Source organism: Lonchura striata, chromosome 2 (assembly GCF_050655825.1).
Source record: "Lonchura striata isolate lonStrDom1 chromosome 2, ASM5065582v1, whole genome shotgun sequence".
Classification (NCBI taxonomy): Eukaryota; Metazoa; Chordata; class Aves; order Passeriformes; family Estrildidae; genus Lonchura; species Lonchura striata.
The window spans coordinates 123640263-123656747 of NC_140704.1; the positions used below are offsets into that span (position 1 = coordinate 123640263).

Genomic DNA, 16485 nt, shown 5'->3' on the forward strand with positions numbered 1-16485 from the left:
AAGATATTTAGCCTTTTTTTGTAAAGCTTCAAGTGTAAGAGTCAAGATATAACGTGAGAAGTTCAGATCTCTGGTTTCTGATTTTTAAACCTAATCCTCCTGGTTACTGAGACAGCTGGCTTGCATGCAGCTCCAGAAACATGAAGGAAACTAACAGAAATCCAAAATCTGCCTATGTAAATGCACACAGGCTGTGTGAACAAGGTGGGTTTGTGCATGTCATGCCTGGCAATTAAAGCAACCCAACTTTTTTTCATGAGGTTTACTGTAATCAGCTCCCCCTGAAATTTCTGATCGGTTGTCTGATAACTCCCATTTTGTTAAAGAGGTTTTATTGCAACAGAGGGTGAGGTTTCTTGTCTCCTCTCAGACAGCAGAATAGCTTGCTGCCCTGGAGAAACCCATCCTTGATCTTCCATCCTCTGCCTGCAGCAGTGTTCTTCCTCGTGCCAGGCTCTTGGCTCACCTCCTGGAGTGCTGAATGAACTCATCAGGGCACTCTGATGGCTGATGGGACACTCTGTTGGCTGCCTGCCTACTGCGTTGGTTCATCTCAGCAAGTGGACAGAGGGTCCACAAAGAACAGTGAAAGTGGTTGGAGCTGGTGGCTTGGGGTGAGGAGGGGAAACATGGCCAACAGTGAGCTGTAAGATATTCAGGTACCTGGTGACACTTTCTCAACCCACACACTGGGGCACTGTGTGTGTCTACAGTAGAAGTGTGGTAACAGATGTGTGTGACTGTGCCAGCATCACCATGAGCATGAGGCTAAATGTGCACTTTTAATGAAAGCTTATCCCTTTTTATTTAGAGAATCACTGCAGTGTCACTCAGGATATAGAAAGTCCTCCATTACCACTTCTGACTCTAATCCAACAACTAGGCTTTGAAGAGAAGCTAGTAAGTGGTGTGGAGACAAAAGAGGAAAGAAACAATAGTGCCTGCTCATGTGCTGCTTTAAAAAGGTGAATGAGATTGTGAGGGTGGGATCCAGCCTGTGTAGCCAAGGCGCCCCTTGGGTCTTAAATACTTATGTAGCAGCTACCTAAAGGTGTCTTCTCTCTCTGATCAATGAAGAGAGTCCCCCTGAAGACCTCCAGGCACTGCAGTTAGGAAAGCAGGATTTCCTTTTGTAAATCTTCAAAGGCACCTGCCTCTTTCCATATGTAGGGATGAAGCTCGATTGCTTTGCAAAGATTGCTAAAGAGGTTAACCTGGAAGAACTAGATATCATCTTGAGTTTCTTGATCAGCCCATAGATGAGCAATGCCATGGATAAACATTGTATTTGAACAGCTGGGATGTAATTCCTACACAGGTCTTTAAGGTGTTTCCTATACTTTCCACTGAAGAATGTATGAAGCAGGTCTTTCATTTGAACCCTGGAGCTATGATCCACTTGAAGAGACTAGGATACTTAGATTAATGTAGTTTTGGTGCTAACTGTAGAAATAGAACTCTGTACTCCTCCAAAGTGTCACCTGTTTTATTGCTGGGTTATGCTGAGCAAAAAATGTAGATGTAAATTATACAGGTTACAGCAAAAGGTTTTAAAAATCACTCAGTGTTGTTAATTAAGGAATGTTTCAAAGGCCAGTGTGGTAGATAAATCTTATGGGAATCAGAGATGGTGGTGGTGGTGCCCACAAGGAGCAAAATCACAATGACGAATAATGGATGATCTTAGAGGAATAGGATGTTGAACAAAGAATGGAAGAAAGAGGGTAAAGTAAAATATTCAGGACCCATGTTTCTGGATCTACCTATGCTAAATCTTTTGAGGATTATTTCCCTGTGACTTGACTGCCTAGGAGTATGCCAGTCACAAATTAGAGAACAGTAGTGCAATAATAAACTGAACATCCTGTAAAGAACCAGCAAAGGATGTCTTTTAACTATCACTTTATTTTTCCATGAAGACTGCAAAAATGCTAAGAATAATAGATTTTAGAATAATATTAGGGTTTTGGTAACTTTGTGACAATAAAGAATTCTGCATTAATCCAATCTTTGTAGAAATATTGAGCAAAGGTTCCTTTGATGTCATTCCCCGCTATTTTATTTTAGCTATAACATGTGAAATCTTGAATGTGTGTTTAGTAAAGCACATGTGAATTTAACTTGTTATCTGTTATACATCTAGGGCAAATTTATGAACTGAGACTGTAACACTATCTGCTTGGCCACCAGGAGGTGGTAGGATTTAGGGAGACAACTACCATAGTTAGACCAATAAAAATGTTCTGAAGTAAACACAAGTAACTGTCAGGAATTCCAGTAGTTTCTTTTATTTCTATAACAGTAAGACATTGGTATTTTTTTATCCCACTGTAAACTTCCTTCCATTGCCAATATATAGGCTTACAGAGGAAGGCTTCCTGAGCTCTACTGCTCTGCAATTCAACTCCTAAGTGAAAAAAGCCACTGAATTTGGGTTTTGTTTTCCTTCTGCTTGGTATGGAGCATTCCTCTAAAACAGAGATCCTCTGAAGTGAGGAAGGACAAAAAGAAGAGACTTTGAGGTATGAATAGTCAGAAATCACCAGAGTCCTCAAAAGAATACAGTTCAACATAGGTAGATGTGCAGCTATAGAGAGGTATTGAAATAAGTACACCATTTTTTCACATTTTCCCCATCCTTTGCAGCTCACGTCCCATTTTGTCTTTTAATAAATTGCTCTGCAAACATCTCCTCTTCATAAATTTTGCACAATTTTGCACATCATCTATTTGTAAAGTGTTTGAGATGTTATAAACCATGTCTCAAGAAATAGGTCTGTGTTGCAGTTATTTGTTTTGGTCTTGAGTACCATGGATATCTATAGCACAAAGACAACCTCTATCAAATCCTGTGAAACCTTTAGAGAGGATAATAGTTGCCAACGTGCAAAGTGGTCTGCAAAATCCAGATAAAACAAGGACATGGCTAAGTATATCTGACGTATGTGCTGTCTTGGACAAGTGACATTGTGAAATTCTATCTTGATGTTGTGTGTTTTGATGACCCTGTCTATCTTGTATGTAAGGATGGAGAATTTACTGCTCTTTCTGGTAGCTGCAGAGCATTTGCAGTGTAAGAATATCATGTGTACTTTGTGTATTCCTCCTTTTATATGCTGTGTAAGAATCCTTAGCTGTTGTTAAGAATTCCAGAGGGTTATTAGAGAGGATCAGTTGCTGAGGAGTTTGAATCTGTGTTGAGGGAGTTCTGCAATGATATTCATATGCCTATCACACTGCTGTTGGGTGCTGGTTCAAGGCTGCTTTGAATAAAGCTGTTTCCTACATACTGTGTACAGTTTAATGAAGTCATCAATATGGGCATCAGCAGCTCAAGTTCAGATGAGTGATGCTGCTGCTGTGACCTGTCTGCTTCACTCCTCTGATGGAGATTACTCATGTACACACCTTGGAAACCCCAGGGCAACATACAGTGCAGAGCAAATTTTCATTTCCTACAGGAATTATTTGCCCTTCAGTCACAGACCATTCCGATAACAACAGTAATTAACCATTCTGTATTTGCTGCAGGATCACAGCTCAGTATGAAGCCCGAACTGTGACACTAGTGCTGCCATGACAGTGGAAGAGGGACACAGACATGTGGAGTACCAGAGTGTTGAATCTGGTAGCTATTTGAACTATTCACTAGTTTGTTTTAGTCTCCAGCCACTAGTGACTGCCAGAGTTGCTATTTCCCTGCCTACAGTAGAAGAATATGCTGGCCTTTTCAGTTCAGAATTGATCTTAGTAATGCATGTATTTATGAGTCTGGGTTTTTGAAGTCATACCCAACTGTCAAAAAATTCATCTCTAAAAAAAGTGTTGCAGTTATTTTGGATGAGAGCCTAACACAGGGAGATAGAGCAGGTTTCCTAGAATGCCTCACCCATCTCTTCCAGACACCTTGCTGAGTCACATCTGGTATGAAAAGAGGAGTCCATGTCTCAGTCCTTATCTTCAAATCTCTGTGTGGGCCACTCTCATTGTTTGAAGAAGCTTTTTGCCCCACTTCATGAATTGTCAACATATACAGTTATAGGAAAAATGATACTGAACAATGAAGGATGAAAATTGAGGTGGGCAAGAAAGCACCCTGCTGACACTATAGGGCAAGAGACATCACATATTAGACTGAGAGACTAGGAAACTTCTAAAATAGATGGAGTAGGAGTCTGAATCATGACAGATGGATATCCCAAAGGAAGGTAGACTAGATTTGGTGAGTGGAGAAAGGAATGAAAATATATTATTTTTCTCTCTCAGTAGCATTTCTGAGTGCTTGTTACACATATCTCTTGATCCATTCATGTATCTGTCTGCTCAAAGTTATACTTATCTGTTCTTCCAGGAGAAATCCTGAGTGTGACATTTACCATATATTATATTCTGTTGCCCAGAAACCATAGTTGTGTTATGGACATGAGGAGGTGAGAGTGTCAAAGCAGAGCTATTTTGTTTTCTAAGCAGCTTGGAAATTACATACCTGTAGACATTAATTTTCATCTCTTTTGTAGTGCTTGAAGAAAATATTTTCTTCCTTAGAAGCTTCATATAAAAAAAAAATTCACTTTGGTAAAGCCACATATGCCTTGGTAACTGTTCAGCTTAGAGTACCTGTACATGGAAGTACACAGGGTGGATGATTACCTTGCATACCACCGTTTAAACAATTTGCTAAGGCTAAAGGTATTATTCTCTTTTCTCTTTCTTATGCATCCTTCATACTTTTCCCTGTTTTGTGTACAGTACACAAATTATTTTCTATTTACACTTTTCTCTTTTGACAAAAGATGCTTTAGATCTTGTCTCCAATGCTGTCAGGAAACTGCTTTAAATGAAAGTGTGGAGTGATGTGGAATAGTTTTAATGAAGACCAAAAGAATGTGAATTTCATCTTTTTCATAGGAAGTTTTGTTCTGTTCCATCCTGTGCCCTGCTTAAATACATTGGCCTTTTTTGACCTTTTTCTTGATGAAGGTTAAGTGGGAAATATCTTGGCTGAAGCCTTTCCAGCTTAACCAGAAAGACTTTTCACAGTTCATGTTTACTTTCCCTGTTATGGTCATTCATCTTTTCTGAATGAAAATTGTTACCCTGGATTTTCAGAGGGAAATTAATAGCTTGTAACATTGATGATGAAGTGTCAAGCATTCTTCTTTCATGTCTCCAGCTCTATTTTGCTAGTGATGATTTTGTCAGTTCTCTTGCTAGAGATTACCAAATCTGGGGAAAAAAATCTGTTTGGTTAATGGTTGCCTTCCAAGCATCTTCTTTATTGTCATTAAGAACAAATGAACAGAATTGCTGCATTTGCAATTTATTGAGTGCATTGCTTCTGCAAAAATCTAGAAATATTGCTATGTTTTCATTTCTGTCTGGGCATCATTTCTACTACTGCCACACACAGAGTGAGACAGAATGCTTTTGGCTAGATAGGGGGTCTCAGTCCATGGTGTGCTCACTCCAAAAGTATTTTTCAGTCATCTTGTAAAAAAGTTTCAGAGACAGCAGGAACCATGTCCTCAGAGCATGCTGCTTTAATGGAAAGGCAGTCGTGTTATTCAGGTACCCACTCTTGAGAGGAGAAAAGCTTGGTCTGAAGCTCTCTTCTGCTCTCAGTCTCAGTAGTAACCATCGCTGAATTTTGAAGTTTGGGATGTCTCCATTTGTTATACCACATCGAATTGTGTTCCATGGAGCTTTGTTACAAGACACAGAATAATGTGCAGTAATAGTGGTAGGTACTGTGTAGTGCAGGGAAAGAACCGGCCAATCTTCACACTGAAATTTCTTTTTGGTTTAGTTCTCAATGTAAGTTTTACCCTCACAAAGCTCAATTGTGTGAGTAGCACTGTGTTCATCCATAAATATTCTGAATGGAGATGGTCAAGTCAATTCTTTATCCCTCTGTCAAGAATAAGGAACATCAACCTTTCCTGTGAAGACACTCTCAACCAGGCCCTTCACAAATATATCAAATATTTCATATACTCACACACTGGAACATTCAGTCTGGAAAGGACTCGGGAGGTCTCAGGTGGTGCTAAAACTAGACTATAAGATCAGGGCCTGTTGTTCAGGACTTTATTCAGGTGCATCTTGAAAATCCCTTGAAGATATTAAGTGCACAGTGTCTTGGGCAACTTGTTCTGCTATCTGACTTTGTTTCAGAGAAGAAGTTTGATTTATATCCAGTCTGACTTGTTTCAGCTTATGCCCCTTATCTCTTGTATTCCTGCCATGCACTGCTGACTCCTGACAGAGCCTGACACTCTCCCTTTATAACCTAATTACAGGCACTGGGCAGCTGCTCTGAAGACCCTCGCCATGTCCAGCTAATCTCCAGGAGGAACAACCCCAGGTTCTCATTGCAGGGCAAATGCTCCATCCCTAAAACATCTTGCTAGACCTCCACTGGTCTTGCTGCAGTTCATCACAGCTAGTTTTGTACTGTAGGTCCAAAAACTGAGCATAAGTGCCACTTAATGAGCTCTGAGCAGAGGGACTTCATGTATGTCCTTGCTGATTTCCATTAGGATCCTGATGGCCTATTGTTCCAGCCCACCTAGGTCCTTCTGTCAGTCCTGTCTTGAGGAGATCCATTGCTACCTCCAATTCAGTGTCATTATGTAACTTAATAACTGTTACTTGCTTCAAACACTTGCCCTCAACTTGTTTTCAATATCTTACTTTAAATTAAATTTTATACTCAATTTTCATCCTGACTTCTCAGTTCCTTTGAGTAAACTGGATATTTATAAAAAGCAGTATATAAAGCAATTACTTCCAGCTTATAGTTTGCCTATGATATGTGCAGTTGTTCTTAGCTCACATTTAAATAGATCTTCCAGTCACAGTGAACTGCAGGAGAAATATTTCTCAAAATACATTCAAATGAGAAGATGCTCTTCCTGTGTTTGGCTAGGTCTGTCACATAAGGTATTCTTCAAATAGTATCTCAAATTCAGTTGTTTACTGTGCAGTCCAACTAAATAGTGTTGAGGACTACTACTTAAAACATATAAACTAAAACTATGCAAGATTTTTTACTTTGAGTTTAGCTTTTATTTTCAGCATGGATTTTTATTGCCTTCAACAGAAGTTTAGGAAGACTTTGAATTAACTTTTTGAGTCCTAAAATAAATGCATTTCAAACAACAGCATCCCACAGCCTGGAACTGTTATTAACATTGACATTAGTGGTATTATTTCCCCTGAATATCTTGCTGCTTTACAGCAATGCTGCATTTCCTCATCTTCATGTTGCTGGAACTACTTCCCATAATTTATTGTCGATTCTCCATAGTGGTGCTTCTTATATGTCTCTATAACTTTAGAACTGACAATTATAACAATCTAATTTTAGTCCAATATACATATATCCTATTGATGGATGTATTGTCCTTATGAAGTTATTTTAAAATTCTGTTTGTAGCCAGATAAAGAATTTACCACTAGAATTGAAATTTATCAACTTAAAACATGCAAAGTCTAAAGCCACCCTAGTTTAGAGAATATTTTGTGTTAATTTTAGCCTGATTTCTACCTGAGTTTGCTCATACCTGCCCCCTTCAAAAGCCTCCTGCTCTCTGAGCTTAGCTACTTTGTGACTAGCAGTGAACATTCAATTCATTCAATGCCAGGCATTTAATTAGGAACACTACTAACCTCTGGTAGTATTCTAGGAAACACAAGTTTAATTTCTCCTGTTACAGGTATAAGAAAAAATATCTGAACCACTTTTTTATTAAGAATTTTGTTTGGCATGTAAGAGAAGATCAGCTGTTGACTCATCCATTATGCAAGTGATGTGACCACCTGCACCAGTCATCCAAGTCTTGAACATCTACACATGAATACAGGTTTTCTGAAGCTCAGTCCACACCTGAGCAATCTTTGTCAGAGTTTCACAGTATGAGGAAAGTGAAAGGAAACTCCATGGTTTTGTATAGGGTTGTGGTAAGGGAGAATACTTATTTATGAGACTTTTTTATAAGGTTTAGCATTAAAAATACTCAAAACAACCTAAACTTGAGCAACACTTACATCCTAAAACCTGGCTTTTTTCTCTATGCTTTTCCATGATCCATTCCTTTGTAATTGGTCATAGGTAACCATAATGTAATAGCAGTCATCACCACAAATCAGTAAGTGTCTCTGAAACTCACAGCTTGTCTAGAGTGGCATTTATTGACATTTTGGAGCAGTGCAAACTCGCTTTTGATGTTTTGAAACTGGCTCAGCATTCCTCAAATGTGACAGTGGAGCCCCACAGGCATGTGGTAAAGGTACTCCCTGTAGCAAAGAGATCTGTGACCACTCTCATCTGAAGGCTGTTTCTAATTTTTTTACCAGTATTCTTTGCACCACAAGATCTTGACCCTACAAGGGTTGAGCTCCTCCTATAAATTCCTGAAGAGAATAAGTTGTCTATTCCTGAGCAGGATAATTTAGACATACAAATTCTGACAAGGCAAAAGTGTCCTCCTTCTCACCAGCCTGCTAGATCTACTCTTTGCTCAGCAAGATGATGGGTCTGAAATACTGTCTTAAGATTTCTCACTTGTAGCTTGGAGCCTCAACACAGATCTTTATTCTGCACTGATCCTTGATTTCTGATGCCTCAGGGAGATTTTGGAATCTGTCCTCCTGGCTCTTGCTCCTGTAATCTCCTGAAAATTAGAAGTCCTGTTGCAAACAAAGATGAATGTCCTCCATAGAATCTCCTCAGCTACTCTGTATCTTGATGCACATTGAAGTATTTTTAAATGGTATTTTATATGCCAAGATATGAACAAGAAGCACTGGGGAGCTCTCCCATCAGGATAGACCTCCTATTCTGCTGATTTAGAGGGTTAGTAAATTTGTCCAAAGATAGGACTATAGAAAATGGAATAATTGGAAGAACTAATTTATTCATTTAATAGCATATAAAATTGTACATCAGGGCCTTGAGTTTCACTGGTGAATTGATATTGTATGCCATGATATTAAGGGGAGAAATGCTGATACCAATTTTCTCACTGTAGATTTCAGGAAAATATAACAATATACAATAGAAGAGATGGATGAAAGAAAGTAGACATGAATTTTTAAGATCTAAAATAGCTTTCATAACCAAGAGTTTTCACAGTCCTTTATATCGCTGGAAAAATTCAAAAGATACATAGATGCTAAAAAAACCCTTCTCCTTGGAAGAGGAGACAATGTGGCTGAAGCTTGACTATAATCAAATTTAGATTTTGTGAGTAGGATGTGGAAAAAATGGTCTTAGTAAGAACTAGTTCCACCATCATGTTTTAATAAGGAAAGTGAATGTTTTTTTCTGTGGGCACGTGTGTGGGAGGCAAAACAACAGAAGTAAATCCCTGTATCTCTAGCATTAGAATACTTAATGTAGCTTTCACTGTTTTGGACATACTTTTCTTCAGGATTTTTCCATTTTTAAGTTCAATATAAGGACATAAAAATAAACAAATTGCACAGACACAAGAGAGGCAGTGCAAGCTATACTTCTCAGCCAATCCATGAGTTTTTTGCCTCCATCTTTAATCCACCTTTGTTAATATAGCAACATAAGATTTCAACAAGAGTGTTTTTTTTTTTTTCCTGAAGAGCAACATTTGCTATCACTCTTTATTATGTAATGTATTGAGAACGCAAAATGTCTGGATAAACTGATAAGTCACCTTTTTGACTTATAAAAATATATTCACACTGATTACTACAGCAGTGTTGCTTAAGGCTAATTGTATAATAGATACAAATTCATCCCATAATTCTTTTAATCTCGGCAAATATATTGCAAATGTTTAGTGTCTATTGCGGCAACATAAAGCAAAAGTCATAATTAACCCAAACAAAACAAATCAAAGGAGACAAACACAAAACAAAGGAGAGTTTTCAAGTGTGTTTCCAATTTCAGAAAAAAAAAAACCCTCATAGATTTTTCTTTTTTTTCTTTTTTCACATCTTGAATCAGACATCAGCAAATGTGTTTGTATGTGTGCATTTTCCCCAAAGCACTTAGAAGAATGTCATGTGAGAATTATCTTTTCCATTCACAGTCATGCTGCTATTTGGTCACATTTCAATCCACTGAAAGAAAAAAAGAAGGTGGGGGGAATTGAAAGCCCAAAAGAACCGCTTAAATTATTTCAAACTTCAATGGTGCTGCAGCCCTTAACAGAAGGCAGAGCTCAGTTGTGTCCATGGAACGGTTCCACATTTCTTAAAAAAAAAGCTAATAAAAATTTTAAAAAGCACAGACATTAACAAGCTAACACAAAAGATTTATCACTTACATTTATTTTCTTTTCTATCTGTTTCTAGTAAACTTCTGCATTCCCAAATAACAGAGGCAAATTTCCAGCAAGTAAACTTCTTTCTCTCCTTCCTCACCTTCATGTTTCATTTTCCTCAATTGCTCCTTAAATTTTTTAATTAAGCTCATCTTGCTTTTTGATCAATGGATTGTAGTGACATTGTTCTTTACGTTCAGAAGGCGACAAAGAGTTGTAAAATTTCAAGTCACACTGACTTTGTTATTATAAGTACCGAAATACAGGAAAACCTGTTTTATTATAAGACTCCTGAGATATTTTTCTGTCTGAAACAACCTTGTCAGTAGGTTGTGTTTCTTGCTAAACAAAAAGCTGTATTTTGCTGCTGAATAATCTGCCAGAACAGTAAGGCAGAGGAATATGTTCGTATTTTATCAACCAAGAAAGTACACATATAATTGAGAGGTCATTAACGCTCAAGTCACATCTAAGAAATTCCCGTTTCATGTATTTTGAGTGTTAGTTAATATTTTAAGTCTATTTTGTGGCTGCCATGTCTTTCAAACACCCAACTAAGATGGACATCCCTTCAAATACAAATTAATACTTTTCTCCCTTCATGATTCCATACTAGAAACATGGGAATGCTTTACATCCTGAAAAATTATAGTGGTTGTATAGAAGACTATGTCAAGGAGATTCTGTTGCCTTTCTGGTGTTTCTAAGATGGCACATATCTTTTGCCCGTTTCCTTAGTTATTGATGCTCTTGGAATGATGGTAACAGGAATATCCATCCCCAGAGTCTTTATTTATATTCAGAATTAGTACACTTGCCAAATAAAACCAATCATAGATGCATAGAATCATAGAATGGTTTGGGTTAGAAGGGACCTTATAGATTGTCTAGTTCCAAACTCTGCCACGTGCAGAGGCACCTTCCACAAGACTAGGCTGCCCAAGGCCCATCCAACCTGGCATTAAACACTTCCAGGGATGGGGCATCCACAGCTTCTTTGGCAACCTCTTCCAGGGCTTCACCACCCTCACACTACAGAATTTCTTTCTAATATCTTATCTAAACCTACTCTCTCAGTTTGAAGCCATTACTCCTTGTCCGGCCCCTACATGGCCTTGTAAAATGTTCCTTGCCAGATTTTGGTAGGGCCCTCTTTGGTACTGAATGGCTTCTCTAAGGTCCTTTTAGAACCTTCTCTTCTGCAGGCTGAACAACCCCAGCTCTTCTCCTCTGAAGACAGGCTTCAGAGGAGAGGTGTTCCAGACCTCTAACCTTGGTGGCCATTCCCTGGGTGTATTCCAACAGTTCAACATGCTTCTTGTGTTGGGGGTCCAAGACTTGATGGACCACTCCAGGTGGGGTCTCATGAGAGAGTAGAGGGGAAGTAGAGGGGAAGAATCACTACCTCTGACCTGCTGGACACATTTCTTTTGATGCAGCCCAGGACACAGGCTTTCTGGCCTTCAGGCACATATTGCTGGATCATGTTGAGCTTCTTGTCAGCCAACACCCCCAATTCCTTCTACCCAGGCTGCACTCAACTCATTCTCTGCCCAGCTTGTGCTTGTGCACAGGACTAACTCAATGGAGATGCAGCCCTCCGTACCTGGCCTCATTGAACTTCATGATTTTTTCATGGACCCACATCTCAAGCCTGTCATGGTCCCACTGGGTGGCATCCCCACTTCCAGGGTGTCAACTGCACCACACAGCTTGGTGTGTTAGGCAAGCTGTGCCAGTCTCCATACAAAACCCTGAGCACTTTTCACTGCTCTTCTCTTGGACATTGAGCCACTGACCCCAACCTTTTGAGTGTGACCACCCAGGCAATTCTTTATCCAACAAGTTTTCAGTCTATCAAATCCACACATTTCCAGTTCATAGACAAGGAGACATTGTCAAATGTTTTACACAAATTCAGGTAGATGACATCGGTTGCTCTTCCAATGCCATAACCCCTCTGGTTATATCAAGGAAGAAAAATCACAAGTTCTATATAAAGTAATAAAGTTATATTGAATTTCGTATTTTTCTATTATTGTCGAGTGTTTACTATATTTCTATTGCCTACTATGTTGACTTTATTGTATTTCTGCTTTAGTACTCTTAATGTTCAAACTTTTGGCTTTGCTTTCTACATTTATGTTATAAAGCAGAATTTTCCCCTTTGTTCTTTTGAAGTTAAGAATTATGCCTAGTTTGTCACCAACTAGCTAGCAATACACTGGGAAGCAGACTTGAATCCTGTATCAGCATTTTTTCACAGTGTAGCAAAATAGATTCCTGCATCAGGCTAGCATCTTTTTCAAACATTCAACTGCTACTGTTATTTTTAGTTGTATCTACTAAAATAATGAAAAAATAAATTATTGAAGTAATTTGTTTCAGGAGAAAAAGTATTTATGTAGCTTAATTTTATTTCATTTGAGTGTGTTGCTCATGACTGCTAAAAGCAGTATTTGCTCTCAAAAAGGTGACCTCAAGTAGTTTTCTTCTGTACCTTCTTACCAAGAAATGGGCGTCAGGGGTCATTTAATAACTGATGCTGAATTGCTCCTTGTATATCCAGTATATTGGTAGCAAGCCATCTTCAGCTGCAAGTGATCAAAAATGCTTATAAATTAGTCTGAGATAATCCTACTGAGTTATGACTATCTAAAAGCATATGAGATTAGTTATAACTGTGCTGTTTGGAATACAGAAATAGATGTATTGATCTTCGTAGGCTGATCCTTTTTTTTTTTAAATAGATGTTTCCATTGTGATGGCAGTAGTGCTGAATGAGTGCTGAAGTCATTAAGGTTCATAAGTTGCTGACATTTGGTGCCTTTTAAATACTCTATCTTCTCAATCTATTATGAGCAATGCTAGATGGCCAAATAACAGTGCCAGACAGTGTGAGAATTCTGTGTACACTGAAGATCCCTTATATGTCAATAGTGGAGTGCAGTTCTGAGTAATACTAAGTTATATCCTTATCCAGAAATACCTCCTACTGCCTACTGAAGTCAATGAGAAAGACAAAGCCAGAAGAAAATTCAATGCTTGCATAAATTGTGGTTCCTCAGGCTGCTTTGCAATCATTGTTGTTGGTAGTCCAGCAAAAAATAATATTGGGCACCTGGATTTGGATTCTGCTGTCCATTTATTGGCAATTGTGAAGTCTGCCACCAAAATATTTTCCAGGGCATTCTGTTTTCAGTGAGTTACATCTGCAATCATGTTGCTCTTCTAACTTATATATAGAATATTTATACATATGGAAATGCACACAGAAATCACCAAATTGTCCACTGAAATAAAGTTGTTTCTGAGTGAAATGGGAAACTGCTGCATGAGGTCATTGTACGTCATAGGTTTGATGAAGAAAGGAACATGTCTTGGGCTGAGTCTGTAGGAAGAGGTAGGTGTGGTATTTTCCTGTTTTCTGAAAGACCTCCCTTCTGGCATGAAACTGAGTGTATAAATTTAGGTCTGTCTGAGATGAAATGAATCACACACAACACTCCCAGCAGTCCCTCAGGTCTTCCTTGGAGGCTTTGTGACAGTGTTTCTTTTGTCAAATTAAATAAGATGACTGCAGCCCCAGGAGATTGTTACCACCATGTATTACCACTTCTGGAATGATTTGGAAAACTTTTTATCACCAATATGTCTCAGGTATGGGAAAAGTCCTGCACACAGTAAACTCTCCTATGTTTTATGGCTTATCTATGTTATACAGGGAGATTTATTTCAGTGTCACATATGCATTTACATTCCCCCAAATTCCCAAACAATATGCCATCTGGCAGTATCTAAACTCCTGCTGCTCAAAGGCAGAAGCAATAAATAATCATTTTATGTATTACAGTGTGCTGTAAGCCTTTCTCATCATGGGATGCCACGTTTCCATCTGTACCGCAGTTTGGAAATGCATTGTGACAAAGTTACTGGCTGTATTAAGAATTTATACTAAGAATTTTGGTAGTAAATGATGCACAGAAACCCAAGGAATAAAAATAAGAAAATAAAAATTAAAATTCTAATGCAATTTCTTTAAACACAGGAGTATTTAAAGCAAAAAATTAATCCTTTTTCCATAAAATCAAATTATGATATAACCTCCTCTCAAAAGTTAAGTCATAACAAACTCTTTTGTACACCTACAGGAAAACATTGTAATTTCATATGTTCATGAATGTGGAAAACAGGGATCTGGAAACTTTGACAATGGTAGTTACCATCTCCATATGTAGTTTTCTGCTCTGTATGGACTTGATCACACCTCCTTAGGTAAATGGAAGGATTCTTGTTGATTCCAGTGTTGTTTGACTTCAGTATGTCATTCAAGGGCTTATTTCATCATTACTCTGTTTCATCATCTGATATTATTCTTTTGTATGTATAGATAAAGAGATTCCTAAAGCCAGTGTTTCACCCCAGATGGTGCAATTAGGTAATTCTTGATTTTGTCTTATCATGTCCTTGAAATTAATATCTTCTGTTTGCAGTGAGCAAAAAAAAAAAAGTATATTTAGAAAATCATCTCTCTCTCAGTGATAGAGGAAGATATTTTTACAAATGAAAAAAAGATATTTTCTTGTCCACATGCAGTCAGCTTACTGACTGTGAACATGAATGATGTAAAGATGTTTTTTTAAACATCTTCTTTCTGTTTAACTTGGTATTCTAGCCATTGTTTTCTTCATTAGCTTAGTAATCTTAATAATTTGTTTTATTTTCTTTGCTATTACATTCTTGGCCATTAGAAAGCCCTTCCCTTCCAAAAAATTCTTTGCCCAATTTGTTTCCCATAACAACAACAATAATAGGGAAAAAATACTCATTTTAATAGCAATTTAAGGGCCAAAATTCATCCTTTGGTACTTCAACGCAGTCATCCTTTCTGTGGGATTTGCACTCAGATTACTAAAGCTAAACATCTGGCCTGATGCATCACAGCCCACCTCTCCCATGTAGCTACAACAAGCAACAGTTACAAAACAGAGTAAGACATCATTAACGTTTTAAAACTGAAGGAATAATATGCTTAATCATCTTGAAGTATTTGCATGCCTATCCTTCCTTCACATCCCCTTGTACTTTAGCCGATGGCTGATATTTCCTCACACCATGAGGCTTGGTCTAGCTAACACAGAAAGTGGAAAAAACATGTCTTTTTTGACTTCTTGGCCTTTCATTATATCACAGATTTTGCTGTGAGAAAAAAGAACTGGTTGAACGCCTGTTCATTCAACCAGCTCCTGTGGGAAGGGGCCTGATGCACTCACCCATCCCTAGTGCTGGTCACCAAAGAGTTATGGCACTCAGAAGGTTGGCAGAGCATTGCTGGCTCCTCTGATGTGGTCAAAGGAGAGCTTGTGTGGCCACTGGGACAGACAAGCTGTGTTGAGGGTCATCGACTGTGAGAGTGCCTTTTTTTAATTCCTAACCTCTTGCTCCAAGCAATATACATGCCCAAGGGTGCTGAGGGTATCTGGAGAGAAAGCCAAGTCTTCATTAGTTGCCCATAACTTCATATGACATCAACGGTGAGCAAAAAGGTTCAATAGTAGCTAGTGATAATATCAAAGAAACCCTTCAGTCTAATTATCCGAGCAATTACTACCCTGCTAAAAAATTGGAACCCAAACAACAAAAATAATTCATTACTAAAAGCTGGACAAACTAATCTTTCAAATAAAGAGATACAAAGCCACATATTATGTAAAACAATAATAATATTAATTTTCACTTCTGTAGTTCTTTCATACCTGTGTATTTTTTAAACACTAAGAGTGTTCAGCACGGATTATGAGCTTAAATTTTCAAGGTGAAATTGCAGAAGACCTACTGGTTTTCAAAGCCACTACCAAACTGAAAATCTAACATCACATTTGTTTGTATTTTGATTTATTAGGAAGCAGGCTTAACTGAACTTACTGGCTGGAATCTAGATAAGTCTTGCTGGATTTCTGCTTTGCACCTGCAGAAGCAGTTTTAGAGAGCTGTTGCCTTCTGTAGATACTGTATGCTGCCTGCATAATCTTATCAAGAAAATAATTAAATAAGAAAAATAATTGTTTATAAAAGCAAAAAATTGCAGTACCAATGTATTTTGCTGTAACTGCTCCTTGCTGAAATTTGAAACCATGGTCCTAGTGAAGTTTATGGGACAGCTCAAAAAACATTCATGTAT

At 38.1% G+C, this 16485-nt stretch overlaps 1 protein-coding gene across 18 annotated transcripts in view; it reads left to right on the forward strand.

The window, feature by feature from the left end:
* SULF1 (sulfatase 1) overlaps positions 1-16485 on the forward strand; it is a 182014-nt gene that overhangs the window by 65352 nt on the left and 100177 nt on the right. The window lies entirely within an intron of this gene.